The sequence below is a fragment of the Callithrix jacchus genome, chromosome 10 (assembly GCF_049354715.1).
Source record: "Callithrix jacchus isolate 240 chromosome 10, calJac240_pri, whole genome shotgun sequence".
NCBI lineage: Eukaryota > Metazoa > Chordata > Mammalia > Primates > Cebidae > Callithrix > Callithrix jacchus.
The window spans coordinates 110,753,014-110,771,574 of NC_133511.1; the positions used below are offsets into that span (position 1 = coordinate 110,753,014).

The following is an 18,561-nucleotide window of genomic DNA, read 5'->3' on the forward strand; positions in this document are numbered from 1 at the left end:
GCCAAGCCGGTAACTGGAGACATGATGCCAAGGAGGAGCTTTAACCTGAGCGCCAGCCACACACCGGAGGCAGACCACCCTCCTGGCCACACTGTGAATGAATGTTGGCCCCCCACCCAGGTCCTCAAGTGCTTTCCCAATCACCCCCCAGCTGCCAGCTTCCCCAGGCCTACTATAGATGGCCCACCCCACTTTACCCCCAACACCCTCCAATCATTAGAACTACTGACTCCTGCCTCCCATGCCTGCCTCCATGGCAGGCCCCTGCAGAAACCAAACACAGTCACCTTAGATTCTGGCATACTGAGACCAGGGCCTGATCCTGGCCCTCTCGCCTACAATTTGCTATTTAATAAAAATATTGTTAAAAGAATATTCACGCCTCTGCAATATGTTTGTTGCCGAATGTAGCATCAAATGACAGCCCCTCTTCTTTCTACCGTTTTTCCCCATTGTATCCTTTCTGGGATCACAATGACAAGGAGCGGCTAAGAATGAAGGTAAATTCGGGAGAAGTGCAAAAATCTTCATTTCTCAGAAGAAATCGACAGCAGACTATGCTATACAAGGGCAATGCGTTTGGGAGTGTAGATGCCCCTGTTCCCTCCAACTAAGAAGATGGACCAGCCTGGCCAACATAGCAAAACCCTAGCTTTACTAAACATACAAAAATTAGCCGAGTGTGGTGACACACACCTGTAATCCCAGCTACTTGGGAGACTGAGGCAGGAGAATAGCTGGACCCCAGGAGGCAGAGGTTGCAATGAGCTGAGATCGCACCACTGCACTCCAGCTTGGACAATAGAGCAAGACTCCATCTCAGAAAAAAAAAAAAAATGGTTTCCCTGGGCACAGGACATAGCACCAGATTGGAGAGCACTTTCCCTACTCTATTAGGACATTATGTAACAAAGACTCGGGGTTCTTTGTGTTATTTATAATAAAAAGCCGAAAATAGTTAGATTTTAGTTGGTTCATGTAGTGAACTATTGTGTAGCTGTTGAAAGGCATTTGAAGACCTTTTTTCACAGCAGAAGGAAAAAGGCATATTTCAAAACTGTATATGCAGTATGTTCAAATTTTATAAAGTATCTATGTGCATAGGAACTTTGCAGAAAGACACCAAAATTTCCAGAAATTGGAATTCTGGCTGATTTTTAATCACTTTTTTAAATTTTCTACAATGAACATGATTATCATGAGAAAAAAGAAATCCCATATTATAAAAGTTTTGGGTTTTCCCTGTAGGAAATGAAGAAGGAATCGCAGCTGACCTAGTGAGGGGGCTGTTAGGGCCGGTGCTTTCTGCCACTGACAGCTTAGGCCAGCGGAGGTGGAGGTCCTCATGGGAACCAGATTCTATAATCCTGCCAACCGTCAGAAGGAGACAGATTTAGATCTGGTGGAGGACAAGGCAGTCTGTTCCTCCCTCACCACCTCCCACTCACTATTCCTTTCTCTTACACCTTCTTTGTGCTGTAGTGACAAGCACTCTGCTCTTAAGGGCAGAAGACCTGGGTCCACATCTTTACCCTCACACCCCCTAGATAGGTGGCTGGATGAGTTTTTCAGTCCTACCAAACCTTACCCCATTCACCTACAAGACACAGAGCAAAAGCCTCCAATGAGCAGCTCAATCGTACCTCAGGGCCTTTGCAATTTTTTTTTTTTCTCTCTTTTTTAACACACCCACATCTTCTTAGCAGCAATTTCTTTTCCCTCTTTCTAGAATGTCATTCCCCCAGATTTCATGTGGTTAGTTCCTTCTTGTCATTTGAGTCTGAAGAGTGACACCTCCTCAAAGAGTTCCTCACTCCCCTCCGTCTCTTTCCATACATTTTTCTATTTTATTTTTGCTGAGCACTGATCCCTAACTAAGATTATCTTACATGTTTGCTCCCGTGCTTGTCTCCTAGAAATTAAACTCTCTGGGAGCAGGAATCTTGTCTGCCTTGAGCAGGTAATCTCCATTACCTAAAACACTGTCACTAATTAAATGAGTCAAGCACCGTGCAATACCTTTTCACCATGTTTTCTTATTTAATTTTCCCCAAGAACCTCGTGTGGTTTACATATGAGAGAAAGGTTAAGAACAGAGAGGTGAAGTACAATGAGTAAGTGGCAGTGTCAGAATTAGCACTAATTCTGGAACACTTTGTGCTTGGCTACCCCTCCCTCCCATGCAGCCAGCATGAAGTCGTTTTGGAGCGAGAGGGCTGGGATGGACAGTTCAAGGGCAGGAAACATTAAGAACCAAATTTCTGAGTCTGGAAAGTTCAAAATAGTAAAAAGACAGAATTGGGTTACAGTCATGGGAAATAGGGGGAGCAAAGGCTGGAAAGAGCTGGAGAAGCTTGCTTGGATCTTGAGACCATTGGTAGGTATCTGAGTGACACACACTCCCTTTCATTATTCCACAACTCGGCACTGAACACCTCCTGAGGGCTTTAAGTGGTTCAGAACTTCCCTGGAATGGGCAACCCCTGTCCTTAAGTAAGCACCTACTGTGTGCTCCATGTGGCTCAGGACACGTCTAGTCTGGGAGATCATTGTCCTTGTCCTGCTGGTGCCTGGGGTATTGCCTCGAGCCAATTGGGTGTCTGCTTAACAGGGGTTACCTGCCCTGAGCAGAGACAGATGGGAGATTTCAGTCATCATTAAGGTTTATTGACCAGCAAAGCTGGAATTTTCCAGAGAGAGGAATTAATCTTGCTACCGACTGAGAGCAGACATCCTGCTGGGAGTAGTTACATAAATTCTGTTGCTCAAATTAATTAGAATTGTGATTCATTTGTTTAATGAGGAAGAATCTGATGATGGCAAGAGCCAAGCCAGCCTGGACTTTCAGAGGCCAGCCAATCCCAGGTGACACTGTGGCAGATGGGAGGACCTGGCGGCTGGAGCAGGGCTCTGCCATGGGCGGAAGAAGCTGACCAATCAGGAGGAGGAACAAACTGAGGCAGGCAAAGACAGCCAATCAAAATTCAGTGCTAGCTTAGAAGGGGGTCTGAGGCTTTGGAGTCTCCCAAAGCTCATGTTTCTGTGGTCTCTCGGGTTCCCAAGCATGGAAAGATCTCTCAGCTTCATCCAGAGTCTTACATCCTCCTCTTTTTCCAAGCTGTGGAGAAAAATTTCTGACAGCCCAGATCACCTCAGCAGCACTCCCAGGACCCATCGAGCCATTTCCCCCCAGCCCCAAAATTGGCAGGAGGAAGGGTTCTTTCAATAAAGCAAAAACCTGTTGCCTGAAGCACATAGAAATATTCTTCTCTTTCTCCCACCTCTACTTACAGAGTAACCCCTCCCTTGTACCCAGAATGCCCTTACTGCCTGTTCAGGGTAAGCCCCAAATCCCACCACATTGCCTTCATTCTACCTGTGAGGCCCCTGCTGGCCTGGGTCTCAACTTGCTTAAGACCTGGGTCTCAGCTGCCCTAATATTTGTGAGAGACAGGATGGTTGCTGGAGGAGGGTAGCCGCAGTGGGGAGGGAGAGATGTAGAAATTCCACATGACTCCAGGGGTCATGATCCGTATTATAGTGTATGTGATGGTGCCCTTTGGGATAGAACAGAAAAGGTGCTTCCTGAAGGTGTGCTTCCTGGTGGCCCTGGAGAAAAGGGGTCAGAGTCAGCAAATGTTTGAAGATTGAGAAGGATTTGCTGATGGACTAGATGTTGGGGAAGAAGAAAGGAGAATAAGACAAATTTGGGGGCTTAGGAATTCAAGCCAACATCTGCAAAAGCTCCCAGGGAACCTTGTTTTCTTTCTTTTTTTTTTTCTTTTTTTTCTGAGATGGCATCTCACTCTCTCACCCAGGCTAGAGTGCAGTGGCTTGATCTCAGCTCACTGCAACCTCCACCTCCCAGGTTCAAGCAAGTCTCTGCCTCAGCCTCCCAAGTAGCTGGGATTATAAGTGCGTACCACCATGCCGAGCTAATTTTCGTGTTTTTAGTAGATTTCACCATCTTGGCCAAGCTGGTCTTGAACTCCTGACCTCGTGATCCACCTGCCTCGGCCTTCCAAAGTGCTGGGATTACAGGCATGAGCCACCAGGCCCAGCCAGGAACCTTGTTTTCTTTCAATGCTCCCCCACTTCTTATTGTGACAGACCAGACTGGTATGACCTGGATAAACCATGAGCTGGGCTCAACAGGACCTGTGGTGGAGCCGGAGCATCATCAAGGGTGGGTACCTGGCTGTCCCAGGGTCTTCGCCTGCTTTACAAACCAGCCCAAGAAGCTTCACCTGGAGCCTGGTCAGTTGTGCCTCGGTTAGAGAATGAATAGTCACAAAGGGACACTGGTCTGGGAAGCAAAACTCCAAAATGGAGTGGGCCGGGACAGATCATGTCAGCTCTCTGGGCCTCAATTTCCTCATCCTTGAAAGGTGCCTACTATCTGCTGAGGAGAATAGAGCTTCTGCTCTTGTTCCCTACAGACTGTCACTCCGTCAGCTCCTAGAGAGATCTTTAGTAAATCTAAGTCATACCTTGTTACTTCCTATATTTTAAATCCCTCTAAACCTCTTCAACACATTCAGAATTTCTATTTAAAAAAAAAAAAAAAAGGGAGAGAGAGAGAGAAACTAATCCTTGGCTAAGGAGGCCCATGTGATCTAGCCCCTGCCTACCTTTTAGCCCTCCTCCTCTGCAGCACCAGCCCCTCACCTCACTCTGCCCACATCAGTGCTCCTTCTGATCCTTGAATCCAAGCCCACTCAATCCATAAGGCCTTTGCACTGACTGGTCTCTGTCCCTGGGGTATCTTTCCCCAGCTCTTTACATGGGTGGAAACTTAATTCTTTCACTGCTTAAATGTCACCTTCTTGGACAGACTTTCCCCAACTAATCTAAAGTAGCTCAGGCTCCATCCATTCCCCTGTCTAATTTTTTGTTGTAACACTTTTTACTCCTCTCCCTTTATTGGTTTGTTGTCTACCTTCCTCACCTGGAATTTAAGGTCCACAAGGCCAGGGGCCTTCCCCATGGAGTCAGGGTCCAGCCAGGAGAATAGGAGCTGCCCTAGATATTTCAGAGGTGTTATTTAATAAAAGGAGTTAGTTTAAATCTAACATATTAGAGGGAGAGGAAAAATCTAAAAGCGAACACTGAAGTAAGACCGAGGTAATAATCACAAGAAGCAATGTGTGTTGTCAGAATCTATGTGCTAGGACCAGGTACGGTGGCTCATGCCTGTGATCCCAGCACTTTGGGAGATGAAGGCAGGAGGATCGCTTGAGGTCAGAAGTTCAAGACCAGCCTGGCCAACATGGCGAAACCCCATCTCTACTAAAAATACAAAAATTAGCCGCACATGGTGGTGGGCGCCTGTGATCCCAGCTACTCAGGAGGTTGAAGCAGGAGAATCACTTAAACCTGGGAGGCAGAGGTTGCAGTGAGCCAAGATTGTATCACTGCACTCCAGCCTGGGTGACAGACTCCATTTCAAAAACAAACAATGGCCAGGTGCAGTGGCTCATGCCTATAATCCTAGCACTTCAGGAGGCCGAGTTGCGTGGATTGCCTGAGCTCAGGAGTTCAAGACCAGCCTGGGCAACATGACAAAAACCCATCTAGAAAGAACCCATAGAGCTAGGAGCCAGCCTTCTGAGGGGAAATCACCCAGCTGCCACTCACTCACCTCTAAGGTGGCATGGGAAGGCTGGTTCTGGGAGTGGTGAAAGGAGCTAGAAACTAGAGCCAGCTTCTGCCACGAGGTAGAAGGGCCATTGCTGGTACAACCCTGGCAAGCATAGAGGAAGCAAAAAGGAAGGATCAGTTTCCTGCTTCCTCTTTCTGCCTTCCAGTATCCGGCTAGTGTCACTGCTGATGAAAACTGAAAATCCCATGTCAAAGGATATACCAGCCCCAGCATCACAAAGAGAGCATTAAAAGGTAGGATTTGAGCCAGATACAACGGCTCACTCTTGTAATCCCAGCACTTTGGGAGGCTGAGGCGGGCAGATCACTTGAGGTGAGGAGTTCAAGACCAGCCTGATCAACATGGTGAAACCCCATGGGCTCATGGACCTCAAATTCCAGCTGAGGTAGACAGACAAACCAATAAAGGGAGAGTAGTAAAAATCTACTAAAAATACAAAAATTAGTTGGGTGTGGTGGCAAACACCTGTAATCCCACTACTTGGGAAGCTGAGGCAGGAGAATTGGTTGAACCCAGGAGGTGGAGGTTGCAGCAAGCCAAGATTGCACCACCACACTCCAGCCAGCGTGACAGAGTGAGACCCTGTCTCGAAAAAAAAAAAAAAAAAAAGGTGGGATTTGGAGCAGAGATACAACAGCAGAATGATTAGTACACCTATCTTGTACAGTGCTTTAGCCCCGTGCTGGAAGAGCGCTCGGCCTCTAGTAGATCATCAAATATTTGTTGAATGGATGGATGGAAAATGAATGATACACCACATACAGTATTAGTATCTAGGGGTGCAGAAATGAGACACATGCTCTAACCTCAAGTGGCCCACACTCTAGTAAGATAACAGGCATTGTTTATGGTTCAGGATAAAAGTAACAAGAGAAGAACCTGCAATGTACTATGGAAGCGCAGAGGAGAGACTCGCAATGGCCAGGACAAAGCAGAATTAGTGAGACACACAGAGACGCTGAGGGTCAGAGGTGTGAGGCTGCAGAGCACATTAGGTCTGGGAATAGTTCAGGCAAAGGCAGAGAGCTTGGAGAGAGTATGACTCATGACAGCTGGAGCATCTACAGGATGTCGGTGAGAAGTGAGCCTGGAGCGCTCAAGTCCAGTTCATGAAGGCTTCATATGTCATGCTCAAGGTCAAAGAGCACCAGCCAGGGCTTGACCTCAAGGTCACAGAGTACCAGCCAGGGTTTGACCTCAAGGCAAAGGGGCACCAGCCAGGTTTTATGAGCAGGACAGGAACATGATCAGAGAGTAATATGATCAGATCTGAAGAGTGCAAGTTTGTAGGGAGAAGAATGAAGATTGGAGTCCAGTTGGAAAGTTGTTAGAATAGTCCTGAATAGAAAGAATCCTGTCTTAGTCCATTTCTGCTGCTATAACAAAAAGCCTTAGAATTGATAATTTATAAATAACAGAAATGTATTTCTCACAGTCCTGGAGGTCAAGGTGCCGGTAGATTCAGTGTCTGGTGAGGGCTTGCTCGCTCCTTCCAAGATGACACCTTGTTCCTACGCCCCCCAGAGGGGATGAACGCCTTGTCCTCACATGGCAGAAGGATGAGAAGGGGCAGGCAGCTCTCCCAAGCCTCTTTTACAAGAGCATTAATCCTATTCCCAAGGACAGAACACTGATGACTTAATCACCTCCCAAAAGGCCCCACCTGTTAATACCACCACATGGGGTTTTAAGTTTCTTTCTTTTTTTTATTTTTAAGATGGAGTCTTGCTGTGTTGCCCAGGCTGGAATGCAATGGTGTGATCTCAACTCACTGCAACCTCTGCCTACCAGGTTCAACCAATTCCCTACCTCAACCTCCCAAGTAGCTGGATTTACATGCACACGCCACCACAACAGGCTAATTTTTGTATTTTTAGTAGAGGTGGGTTTTCAGCATCTTGGCCAGGCTGGTCTTGATCTCTGACATCATGATCCATCCACCTTGGCCTCCCAAAGTGCTGGGATTACAGGCATGAGCCACTGCGCCTGGCCAGGGATTGAGTTTCAACATGAATTTGGAGGGACACAAACATCCTTAACGGACAGGTACTCATCTAATTGTATACTTTCCATGAATGTAATTTGTTATTCATAGTTTATACCTCAATACAGTTGGATTAAAACACGAAATAACTGATGGGAATCTGAGTGAAGGTTGAGGACCAAAGGAGGGGAAGGAAGACCTGCCGAGGGACTGGGATCACTCATCCTGGGCACTGTCGTAGGATAACCCAGGCTCCAGTGCCTGAGAATCAGCCAGGTCCTTGCATCTTCCCCTCACTAACATGTGAGACTTCAGAGCTGGAAAGGGCCTTCAGAGAACACATCAATGTCACAAAAGGAAACAGAACTCTCCTCAAATAGTTCAACTGAGGAGACTTTACTGAGGAGGGACTATTTACAGAGGGATGGATTAAAGAAACCAAGAAGAATGTTGAGAAACCCAGAGACTGCAAACTGCTGTGTATTAGTCCGTTCTCACGTTGCTGTAAAGGAATACCTGAGACTAGGTTATTTATAAAGAAAAGAGGCCCAGGTGTGGTGACTCATGCCTATAATCCAAGCACATTGAGAGGCTGAGACAGGCAGATCAATTGAGTTCAGGAGTTCAAGACCAGCTTGGCCAACACGGTGAAACCAAGTCTCTACTAAAAATACAAAAATTAGCCAGTTATGGTGGTAGACACCTATCATCCCAGCTCCTCGGGAGGCTGAGGCAGTAGAATTGCTGGAACCCAGGAGACGGAGGTTGCAGTGAGCAGAAATCATGCCACAGTACTCCAGCCTGGGCCACAAGAGCCAGACTCTGTCTCAAAAAAAAAAAAAGAAAAAAGAAGAGGTTTCATTAGCTCACAGTTCTGTATGTACAGGAAGCATGGTAGCATCTGCTTCTGGGGAGGCCTCAGGGACCTTACAATCATGGCAGAAGGCAAAGCCAGAGCAGGCGTCTTCACATGGCCAGAGCAGGAGGAAGAGAGAGAGGGTGGAGGTGCTACACATGTTTAAACAACCAGACCTCATGAGAACTCTATCTTGAGAACAACACTAGGGGAATGGTGCTAAAGCATTAAAACTGCCCCATGATACAATTACACCAGGCCCCACATGAAATTTGGGCAGGGACACAGATCCAAACCATATCATGCTAGAAACCACCCAGGGGCCTAAAGGAGGTTACTGAAGCCCAATGAGGCCTGGAGCAGGGGAAGGACCGCTGGGCAGAAGGGCACTGACCCAACCCTGCTTCAAAGCAGAGATGTAGCAGGGAAGAAATACTCCACCCTCTCTTTTCCCACCTTCCAGCCTCCTGCCTGTGTCTCCTCATAGCCAAATCATACCGGAGCCAACTGACGCAGGAACCCACTGATTCATTCCCCAGGGATCAGCCTTCTGAGGCACAGAGCAATGCTAAGAAGGAGAGACAACGAATTGAAGAGAACAAGTGGAGAACAACAGCATCATGTACTGCAATTCCCCAAAGAAGCCTCAGAGAGTGGAGGAAACTTGCCAAAGGCCATGTAGCAAGTTAGGACAGGGCCCTTAGCCCCTCTCCTTGCAACCCGGGCTCCTGGCACACTGGGCCTGCACCGAAGGCAGCCAGGTGGGATGGCCCATTGTCTTGGAGCTGCAGCTGCAGGTCCAAATTAGCCAGAGGAAGGCAGCTGAGCAAGGGCAGCAGTGGGCAGGGCTAGGACGTCAAAGACCTGGCCACGAACCCTCAATGTCAGGAAGGTAATAGACACTTGCTTCCTTGTCTCTTATGATTTGCTACCTGCCCCCTGATCCCCATTTTTTCTCTTGAGTCTTCCCCAGACCTGGGGACAGGAACCCAGACCTAGGATTGACAGGGACAATGGGAGGAGACTCTGCTTCCCTGGTAGCTGGCCCTGCTCATCAATTCCCTAGAGCTGCTCACTGATCCAGCACAAGATGGTTTAATTGAAGTCATTACGATAAATGGTGCAGAAAAGCAACACCCTTTGTCTGCCAGGAGCCACAGAGAAACAGGAGAGGGAGCTGGGAAACCCAGCAGCAACAACTGCAATTGAGATGATGCTAACTATGACGCAAAGGGGATGAGACCGAGGCAGCACAGGGTCCTGGGTTTGAAGCCTGACTGGTCACTTACAAGTTATGTGACCTTAGTCAAGTCCCTTTATCTTCCCGAGCTTCTCTGCCCTAGTCTAGGAAAATGGGAATACTGCAACCTGTCCTCCCAGGCTCTGCATGACCCTGGGCCCTGCCTGCATCTCTGGCTCCCATCTCTCACCACCTCTCACCTCTCGTGTTACTCTGTGGTCACCCAGGCGGGTTGCTATTCCCTGCCATGCTAGGCCTCATACTTCACTCATGTGGCTCTCTCCCGTGAAATACCCTTCCCACTCCTTCCCTGGGTGTGAAGATTCAGACAGATTTCAAGATTCAGATCAAGGGTCACCTCTTCCAGAAAGACTCTACTCCCAGCCCTCCTTCCCCTGAATGCCTCTAGCACACCCTGACTGTGACACCCATTTGGCATTTGACACTCCCTCTCATGCACATCAGTCTTTCTCCCTAAGGCTTATTTTCTCATGGAGATAAACGTGGGAACTGTATCTTCTTTTTCTCATCTTCATATGCCTCATACATACCTAACATCACAATTGTGTTGGGGTTGAGGAGACTGAGGGACAGAGATTCAGAGCCCATAGGTAGGCACAGCCAGGATGCAGACAGCACTGGTAGATGACAATTCCCATGTGGTCACAAGCTCAGAGGAACAGCCTCCTCTGTGCCCAGGACCAGCTGCTCAGCCCCGTAAACTAGTTCTGATTCAATAGCAGAAGACAGAGGATCCAAGTTGTAAAATCATAAAATGTCAGCATCAAACCTTCTAATGTAGCAAAAGTGATGTCTCAGTAACTCCAGTCTACATCATAAGAAGCCTTATTGCTTCCACTTGGGCCTCTTGGGAGGCTCTCTCTCAGAATCCAGGTGCCCTACCATGAGAAGCCCAAGCCATGTGGAGAAGCCATGTCTAGGGACTCCAGTTAACACTCTCAGCTAACAGTCAGCATCAACTGCCAGCCACCTCTGCCTAAAAGTGGGCCATCTTGGGCATCCGGCCCACTCAAGCCTTCAGATGAGTCCGTCCCAGTCACTATCTCACCCAACCACATGAGAGACACCAAGAACTCCCAGTGGAGTCCAGTCAGCCCATGGAACTGTAAGAGATAATAAATTATTGTTTTACAGTACCAAAAAAATTTAAAGAAGTATAATAGCAATATCATCTTACTGATGTGAAGCAGAAGCTCAGAAATGCTATGTAACTTATCCAAGGTCACACAATGAGTTAGAGGCAGAGTGCAGTGCAGCTAACTATCGTCACCCTTCGTCAGCATCAGAGATGATAAAAGGAAGTGATCCATCTGGGGTGGGAGTGGAAGGGGAGAGAAGGAAGATAAATCGTGTAGGAAACATCCCAACTTAATTCTGCTTAAAATGAAACTATTTCAAATGTGTATGTATTTTTTAATTTTCAAAGAGTGTCTTATGACTTCTCACAGTTTACAGAGTTAATTGTTCTATATTTCAGACTTGCATTTATTTTGTTTTCTCTTCCCCCTTGAGATAATTAACCACAAGCTTACCTGAGTACACTTTTTATGTCAAGAAGACAATGGCTTCAAAGGAAGTGAAAGGGCAGCCCTACGGGGGGCCCAGAAAAGACGGCCAGGTGACAAAAGCACAGCCTCCTAGGAAAGCATTCACATTTCCTGAATGATCCGTCATCAAAAATGCATGTGCAAGCAGGAGGGCAACCAACAGAGTCAGGGCAAATGCAGCCAGGCCAGCCCCTGCACCCAACCGCACCAGGAGGACTTTGATCTGAAACACACCCATACCCAGGCGAAAGCAACCCTTCTTCCCCAAATCACTGCCATCTGTTTGGCAAAACCAGAGGTCTAAAGGAAAATCTTGGATTTGGCTTTTTTTTCCCAGCCCCCTAAATTTAAGCAACATTAATTTTTTAAAGGCCTGTCCTGCTCTCTATACTGCAATGGAAGATCCAGGGACACAGCATTTCATGGTAAGATTAGAACCAGGCCATTTTGTTCTTAATTTCTACCTTGGAGTTGATGGGAAAAGGTGTTGGCTTCACACTTGGACAGTCCTGGGACTGGGCCCAGTATCCCCTCATTTGTTCTGGAGCATTGCTGCGAGAAGCCATCATTTTTTGTTTATGTCCCTGGGGTTTTATTTATTTCACCTTGTGTTTAATCTTTCCAGCAACCCTATGAGGGAAGTACATTACCTCATTTCAAGGATAAGGAATTTAAGTCTCAAAAAGAAACACACACTCCAAGTAGCAGAGCTGGGATTCAAACCTTGGTCTGCCCAATTCCAGAGATCTGCTCTGATATAATTTGGCTGTGTCCCCACCCAAACCTCATCTTAAAAATTCCCACTTGTTGTGGGAGGGACATGGTGGGAGGTAATTGAATCATGGGGGCAGGACGTTCCCAGACTATTCTCATGGTAGTGAATAAGTGTCATGAATCTGATGATTTTTAAAATGGGAGTTTCTCTGCACAAGCCCTTCTTCTCTTGTATGCTGCCATGTGAGACGTGACTTTCACCTTCCACCATGATCCTGAGGCCTCCCCAGCCACATAAAACTGTAAGTCCATGAAACCTCTTTCTTTTGTAAATGGCTCAGTCTTGGGTATGTCTTTATCAGCAGCATGAAAACAAACTAACACATATTCTTTCCTGTATACTGATTCTATCAGTTACAAACTGCTTTAATAATGCTGTGAAATAAATAATCACAAAACCTCAGTGGAATAGAATAGTAAGGCTTTATTGCTCACAGGTCTGGGATGGTTGGCTAGGTGGTTCTGCTGATCATGGCTGGGTTCATTAACATGCTTAGGGCTGGGTCAACTGACCTAGGCTGGCCTCAGCTGGAACAGCTAGGATGACTCAGCTCTGCTCCAAGTGTCTCTAATTCTACCCTAAGCATATTCTCATGGCCATGGAAGGTGTACAAGAGAGAAGGCAATCATGATTAGTTGCACAAGTATTTTCCAAGGTTTTGCTTACATTATGCTTGCCATTATTATCCTATTGGACATAGCAAGTTATATTGCTGAGCTCAGAATCAGAAAATGACATTGTAGATGAATGTCAAAAGGTGTGGGTACAGGGAAGGGTGGACATTTGGAGCTCATTTTGCAATCTACCACATGATCTTGGGTAAGTTACAGTCCCCTCTCAGAGCCTCTAGTATCTACTTTGTACAGCAGCTGAGCTCCTTAAATAAGATAAGCTGTGTGAAACACTAGCAAAGTGAGAAGTGCTCTTCCTACTGATGTATTTCAAGTGTACAAGCCTGGGGTTGTTTGTACACAATAATGGAGATACATGAAAAAGTCAGTTTCTATTTCCAGAGTCTAGAGGATTCTACCCAAATCTCAGAGGTGAGATGGCCCAATCACTGAGATGATAAACAAGAACTGTAGAAAGAGAATAAATCAAGGAAGAAAACAATAAGTAAATGATGTAATTAAAGTTACTGTTGAAGAACCTATCAAGGAGAGAATGAGTCAGTGGCAAGTTTTAAGCAATGAATCAGGCACAATGTCATGTTTCTAGAATTCTTGTCTATTTCAAGAAAGTCTGATGACCCAGTTAAAAGAGCACCTTGAGCCTGTAGCAACAACATCTGGAAGGAAACACTCTTATAATTTTAATTTCTCCCGGGTGCTGCCACCAACAACAGGAGCAGCACCTGGGTAGCACAGAGTAGGTACTCTGTAAAACCTCCCATGGAAGAGCCGAAAACTACAGCATTACCTCAAATTTATTCAAGGGGATTTTCTATTTTTATTTTTGCTGGATTTAAAACATTGTTTTTATGGGCACAATGTAACTAAAAATATGACCACCATAACATACTTAAACCAAAAAACAAATATTCAAACCACAGGTCCTATGTCAAATCACATCACTCTTTTTTATTATTTTTTTATTTTTTTAGAGACAGGAGCTCACTATGTTGCTCGGGCTGGTCTCAAACCCCTGGGCTTAAGGGATTCTCCTGCCTCAATCACAGCCTCCCAAGCAGCTGAGAGAAAAGAAGAAAAGTCTTCTTTTCTCCCCCAGCTTGATTGAGGTGTAACTGACAAAATTATCTATACTTAAACTGTACAATGTGATTTTTGATATGTGTATATATTGCAAAATGCTCACCACACACAGCCGATAATCTAACAAATCCATCAGCTCACAGAGTTTCTTAATCTTTTTTTTCCTTAAGACAGCGTATCACTCTGTTGTCCAAGCTGGAATGCAATGACGTGATCTCAGCTCACTGCAACCTCCCGGGCTAAAGCAATCCTCTTGCCTCAGTCTTTCAACTAGGTGGGACTACAGGTACACACCACCACACCTGGCTAATTTTTTTGTATTTTTAGTAGAGGAGGAGTTTTACCGTATGGCCTAGGATGGTCTCAAACTCCTAGGCTCAAGCAATCGGCCCACCTCAGCTTCCCAACGTCTTTTTTTTTTTTTTTTTTTTTTTTTTTTGGTGAGAATAATTAAAACCTATTCTCTATCATTTGATCAGAAAATTCTTTTTTCTTAGAAATTAGTAGTAAACTTCAGCCAAGTTGAAGGATTTCAATTTTTAATAGGCACAGTCTTAATCTGTAGTGTTTTGCTACAGAAAATAGGAGTCCACAAATAACTTCACTACATCAGAGCATTCCAAGCATATCAGACAGAGTGATTCCTTTCTATAAACAATATTTCATAACATTTCCTTTACATCCTAAAATGAAACTCATAGGTAATGTAGGCTACCTACCCATACAATTTCAAAAAAATATTTATCTATACCTTAACTGTAACAGAAATAAAAATAAAATAATTTAAAATAAAAAAGACCTATTCTCAGCAAATTTCAAATACACGATACATTATTGTTAATTGTAGTCATGATTAGATCTCCAGAACATATTCTGCATCTCTGAAACTTCGTACCCTTAGACCAACCTGTTCTCACATCCCCCATCCTCCAGCCCCTGGCAACCGCCATTCTACTCTCTGCTCCTAAGCTTCTGACATTTTTATATTCCACGTATTAGTGAGATAATGCAGTATCTGTTCAAGGGGATTTTAAATTATTTTTGTAAAGGAATTCCTTGTGCAATACACTATTTGATTGTCAAAACAAGACTGTGAATTTAGTGCAGGACAATGTGAATCTAGGCTATTGATGAGAAAACTGAGGTTCATCTGGTCCTCTCTCTAGCAGCAAGACAAAAGTCAAAAGGCAAGCCTCTTTGGCTCTCTTTTCTGAACTAACAGGGAACTCTATTCCAACTATTGGTAACTATTTTACACTCTGTAAGAAATAACACTGGGCCAGGTACAGTGGCTCACACCTGTAATCCCAGCACTTTGGGAGGCCGAGGCAGGTGGATCACAAGGTCAAGAGATTGAGACCATCCTGGCCAACATGGTAAAACCCCATCTCTACTAAAAATATAAAAAATTAGCTGGGCATGGTGGTGCACGCCTGTAATCTAGTTATTTGGGAGACTGCGGCAGGGGAATTGCTTGAACCTGGGAGGCGGAGGTTACAGTGAGCAGAGATCACACCATTTCACTTCAGCCTGGTGACAGAACAAGACTCTGTCTCAAAAAAAAAAGAAATAAATAACACTGAACCCTTATTGAGCACTTACTTTATAAGCAAAGCAGCTCATTTAATCCTCGTCACAAACTGAGAGGTCAGTCTATGTGCATTCCTTCCATTTCACAGATAAGGGGAAATTGGAGCTCAGAGATTTAAGCCACCTGCTGGAGGTCACATGGCTCATAAAAGGTGAACCAGGATTCACACTCAGGTCTTCATGACTTCACACACCAAGCTCAACACTGCCCTTATGAATAAACTTGGCCCCACACACATAGATGTTTTGCCCAATTACTCAGAAAACACATTTTCTCACCTGGATTCTGCACTTCATTTTGCCTGCTTAGTCACTGCCTCTAACCAACACAACTCAAGCCAGAGGGGCAAGCCATGTTGGCTCAGCAAACCTAAGCTGTGACCCTGAGCTGCTGACAGAATGTCTGATATTTATAGCAACTTAGAATTCAGCACCAGGAAAAGTGCGTTCTGGACTCTTGCAAATGTCCTCAGGGAGAAAGAAAACATCTCTATGAAAAATTGTGTGGGATGCTTAACTGATGGAACATCAAACATGAAAAGACAATTCAATGGGTTTGCATCCTGGTTAAAAAATAATAAAAGGATGGTTCAGCCAACCTCTGTGGATAACATTCTTCAGACGTTTAGGGTATAGCCACGGGAGAAGACCCATCACTAGCTGAATTGATAAATTGCCACCCTGTACTTTAACTATTTTTATGTATGCTTCTTTTTATTGATTTAGATGTGTCCCATTCCATGAAGGGCTTAAGCCTAAAGATTTAAGTTGTGAAGACGAGGGTGGATTGATTCTATGAATGGCTGCATTTTTTTATACCTCCCTGTTCTCTTGTCTTCGGGCAGTTTCCTCCCACACTGACTGTGCTTGACACTGTGACTTGCTTTGGCCAATGGTACAGCAGCAAACTGGATGCAAACACAACTTGAGAAAGAAGAGGACAACCAAGTCATCCCAGCCAAGGCCACCCTGGACCAGCCAGCCTCTGGCCAAGCTGCCAGTGACCACAGAGCCCAATTACCAACAGCCAGTCCTGACCCAGGTCAGCAGAACTACCCATAAACCCATGAGAAAGAACGGATTGTCATTTAAAGCCATGGTTTTGGGGGTGGTTTGTTGCACAGCACAAACTGACTGATACAGAAACTTACATTCTACAAAAATGCTATTAATCAACAAGGATGTTAAGATGCAATCTCAGCCCAGCAGGGGTGGCTCACACCTGTAATCCCAGTACTTTGGGAGGCCGAGGCAGGTGGACTCCCTGAGATCAAGAGTTTGAGACTAGCCTGGCCAACATGGTTAAACCCAGTCTCTACTAAAAATACAAAAATTAGCTGGGTGTGGTGGCGGATACCTGGAATCCCAGCCATTCGGGAGGCTGAGGCAGGAGAATTGCTTGAACCCGGGAGGCAGTGGTTGCAGTAAGCTGAGATCGCGCCATTACACTCCGGCCTGGGTTACAAGAGTGAAACTCCGTCTCAAAAAAGAAAAAACAGATGTGATCTCCACCTGCTAGGAGCTTTGTATTTACTTGTGGCAGGACAGAAAAAGGAAAAATACCAGCAAGATCTAATTAAACGATGAGGAAATTGTTTTTATCCTACTCCCTCTACCAGGCCAAGCTCAAATGCCAATTTCCTCATGGAAACTTTCACTCCTCCATCTCTTCACCAAGTCAAAATGTTAACTTCTGCTTCTCTGGGACACTTTGGACCTTTGTTTAAAGCTCTCCCATCTGCTTTTTGCGCTATGTTTAGGGTTATGACTGGATGGGCATAGGTCTGTGTCTTCCACTACTGGTAAAATTGGTTCCTGCTTAGCATTATGTGGGCTTCCCACATCCGGCACAGTGATTTGCACATGTATGAGCAATCTTGATCAATGTTTGTTGAATGAATAGACAAATAGATGTTCTAAGAGTTTAACATGAGGGAAAACTCCAAGCAGAAATGTGGTAGTCAAGGAGGGTTTAATTAAGGAAGCAGGAGTTAAGGTCCTCGATGGGGACCTCCCATTAAGAACTCACAGAATTCGTGGGCAGAAGACTTAGATGAGGAAAAATTTATGTCTTCAGAGTCACTGATCTCTAACTGAAACTTCCCATTTTCTTCCTTTATAAATGTAGTCTACAAACCACAAAAGCAGATGTAAGGATACTTTCCCATCACATGTAACACTGCAGATATTGGAGAGAGGAACAAAATATCATTCATGTACATCACTACAGTACTTTGAAATTGTAGTGGCTTTCTGGCCATGCATGGTGGCTCACACCTGTAATCCCAGCACTTTGGGAGGCTGAGGCAGGTGGATCACTTGAGACCAGGAGTTTGAGACCAGCCTGGGCAACACCTCATCTCTACAAAAAATAAAAAATTTAGCCAGATGTGGTGGCGTGTGCCTGTGGTCCCAGGTACTCAGGAGGCTGAGGTGGGAATATCTCTTGAGCCCAAGAGTTGGAGGCTGCAGTGAGCCAGATCGTGCCACTGGACTCCAGCCTGGGCGACAGAGACACAAAAAAAGAAAAAGAAAAGGAAAGAAAAAAAATTATAGTGGTTTTTTTATGTGTTAATAAAGAAGGACAGTATTCTCACATCACAAATTTGGTTTTTTGAATATCTTAGTAACTGCTTTCAGTTTCTTTTATAATCCTCTGTATTTTATGTCTTTAAAATCGTTTTTTTGAAGAGAGGTCTAATAGGCTTTATAAAACCACTAAATGGCACCCATGGCACAAAAGTGGTTAAGATCTCCCTACCTTGGAGAATATGTAGATTGTTATTACAGTGATGGGAGAGAAGCAGATATCCCAAATAGATGACCAGTGACCAGAACAGCCTAAACCAGGAAACTAGCGGGGAAGAGTATGAGATGCACGGTGGGATGGAACGTGCCTCCCCTCCCCATCCTTGAGGAGAGTGTCTCCTTGGCAAGATTAAGTAAAAAGACACTTTATTAGCATAATAATGCATCACAGGAGCAAGAGAATAGTTGATTTGTTGTAGACATACTCTAAGAATCTGAAGCATTTAAATTCTTTTTTTTTTTTTTTTTTTTTTGAGACGGAGTTTCGCTCTTGTTACCCAGGCTGGAGTGCAATGGCGTGATCTCGGCTCACGGCAACCTCCACCTCCTGGGATCAGGCAATTCTCCTGCCTCAGCCTCCCAAGT

The 18,561-nt window shown here is 45.2% G+C and overlaps 1 long non-coding RNA gene across 2 annotated transcripts in view; it reads left to right on the top strand.

The window, feature by feature from the left end:
* LOC103796298 (uncharacterized) overlaps positions 1-18,561 on the top strand; it is a 45,012-nt gene that overhangs the window by 1,768 nt on the left and 24,683 nt on the right. Inside the window, exons 3-4 of one of the 2 annotated variants that reach the window (XR_008474775.2) lie at positions 1-12,326; positions 16,233-18,561. The exon at positions 16,233-18,561 is cut by the window's right edge and continues 24,052 nt beyond it. This is a non-coding gene — a long non-coding RNA (uncharacterized LOC103796298). The other variant, XR_001914621.4, reaches the window with a different exon arrangement.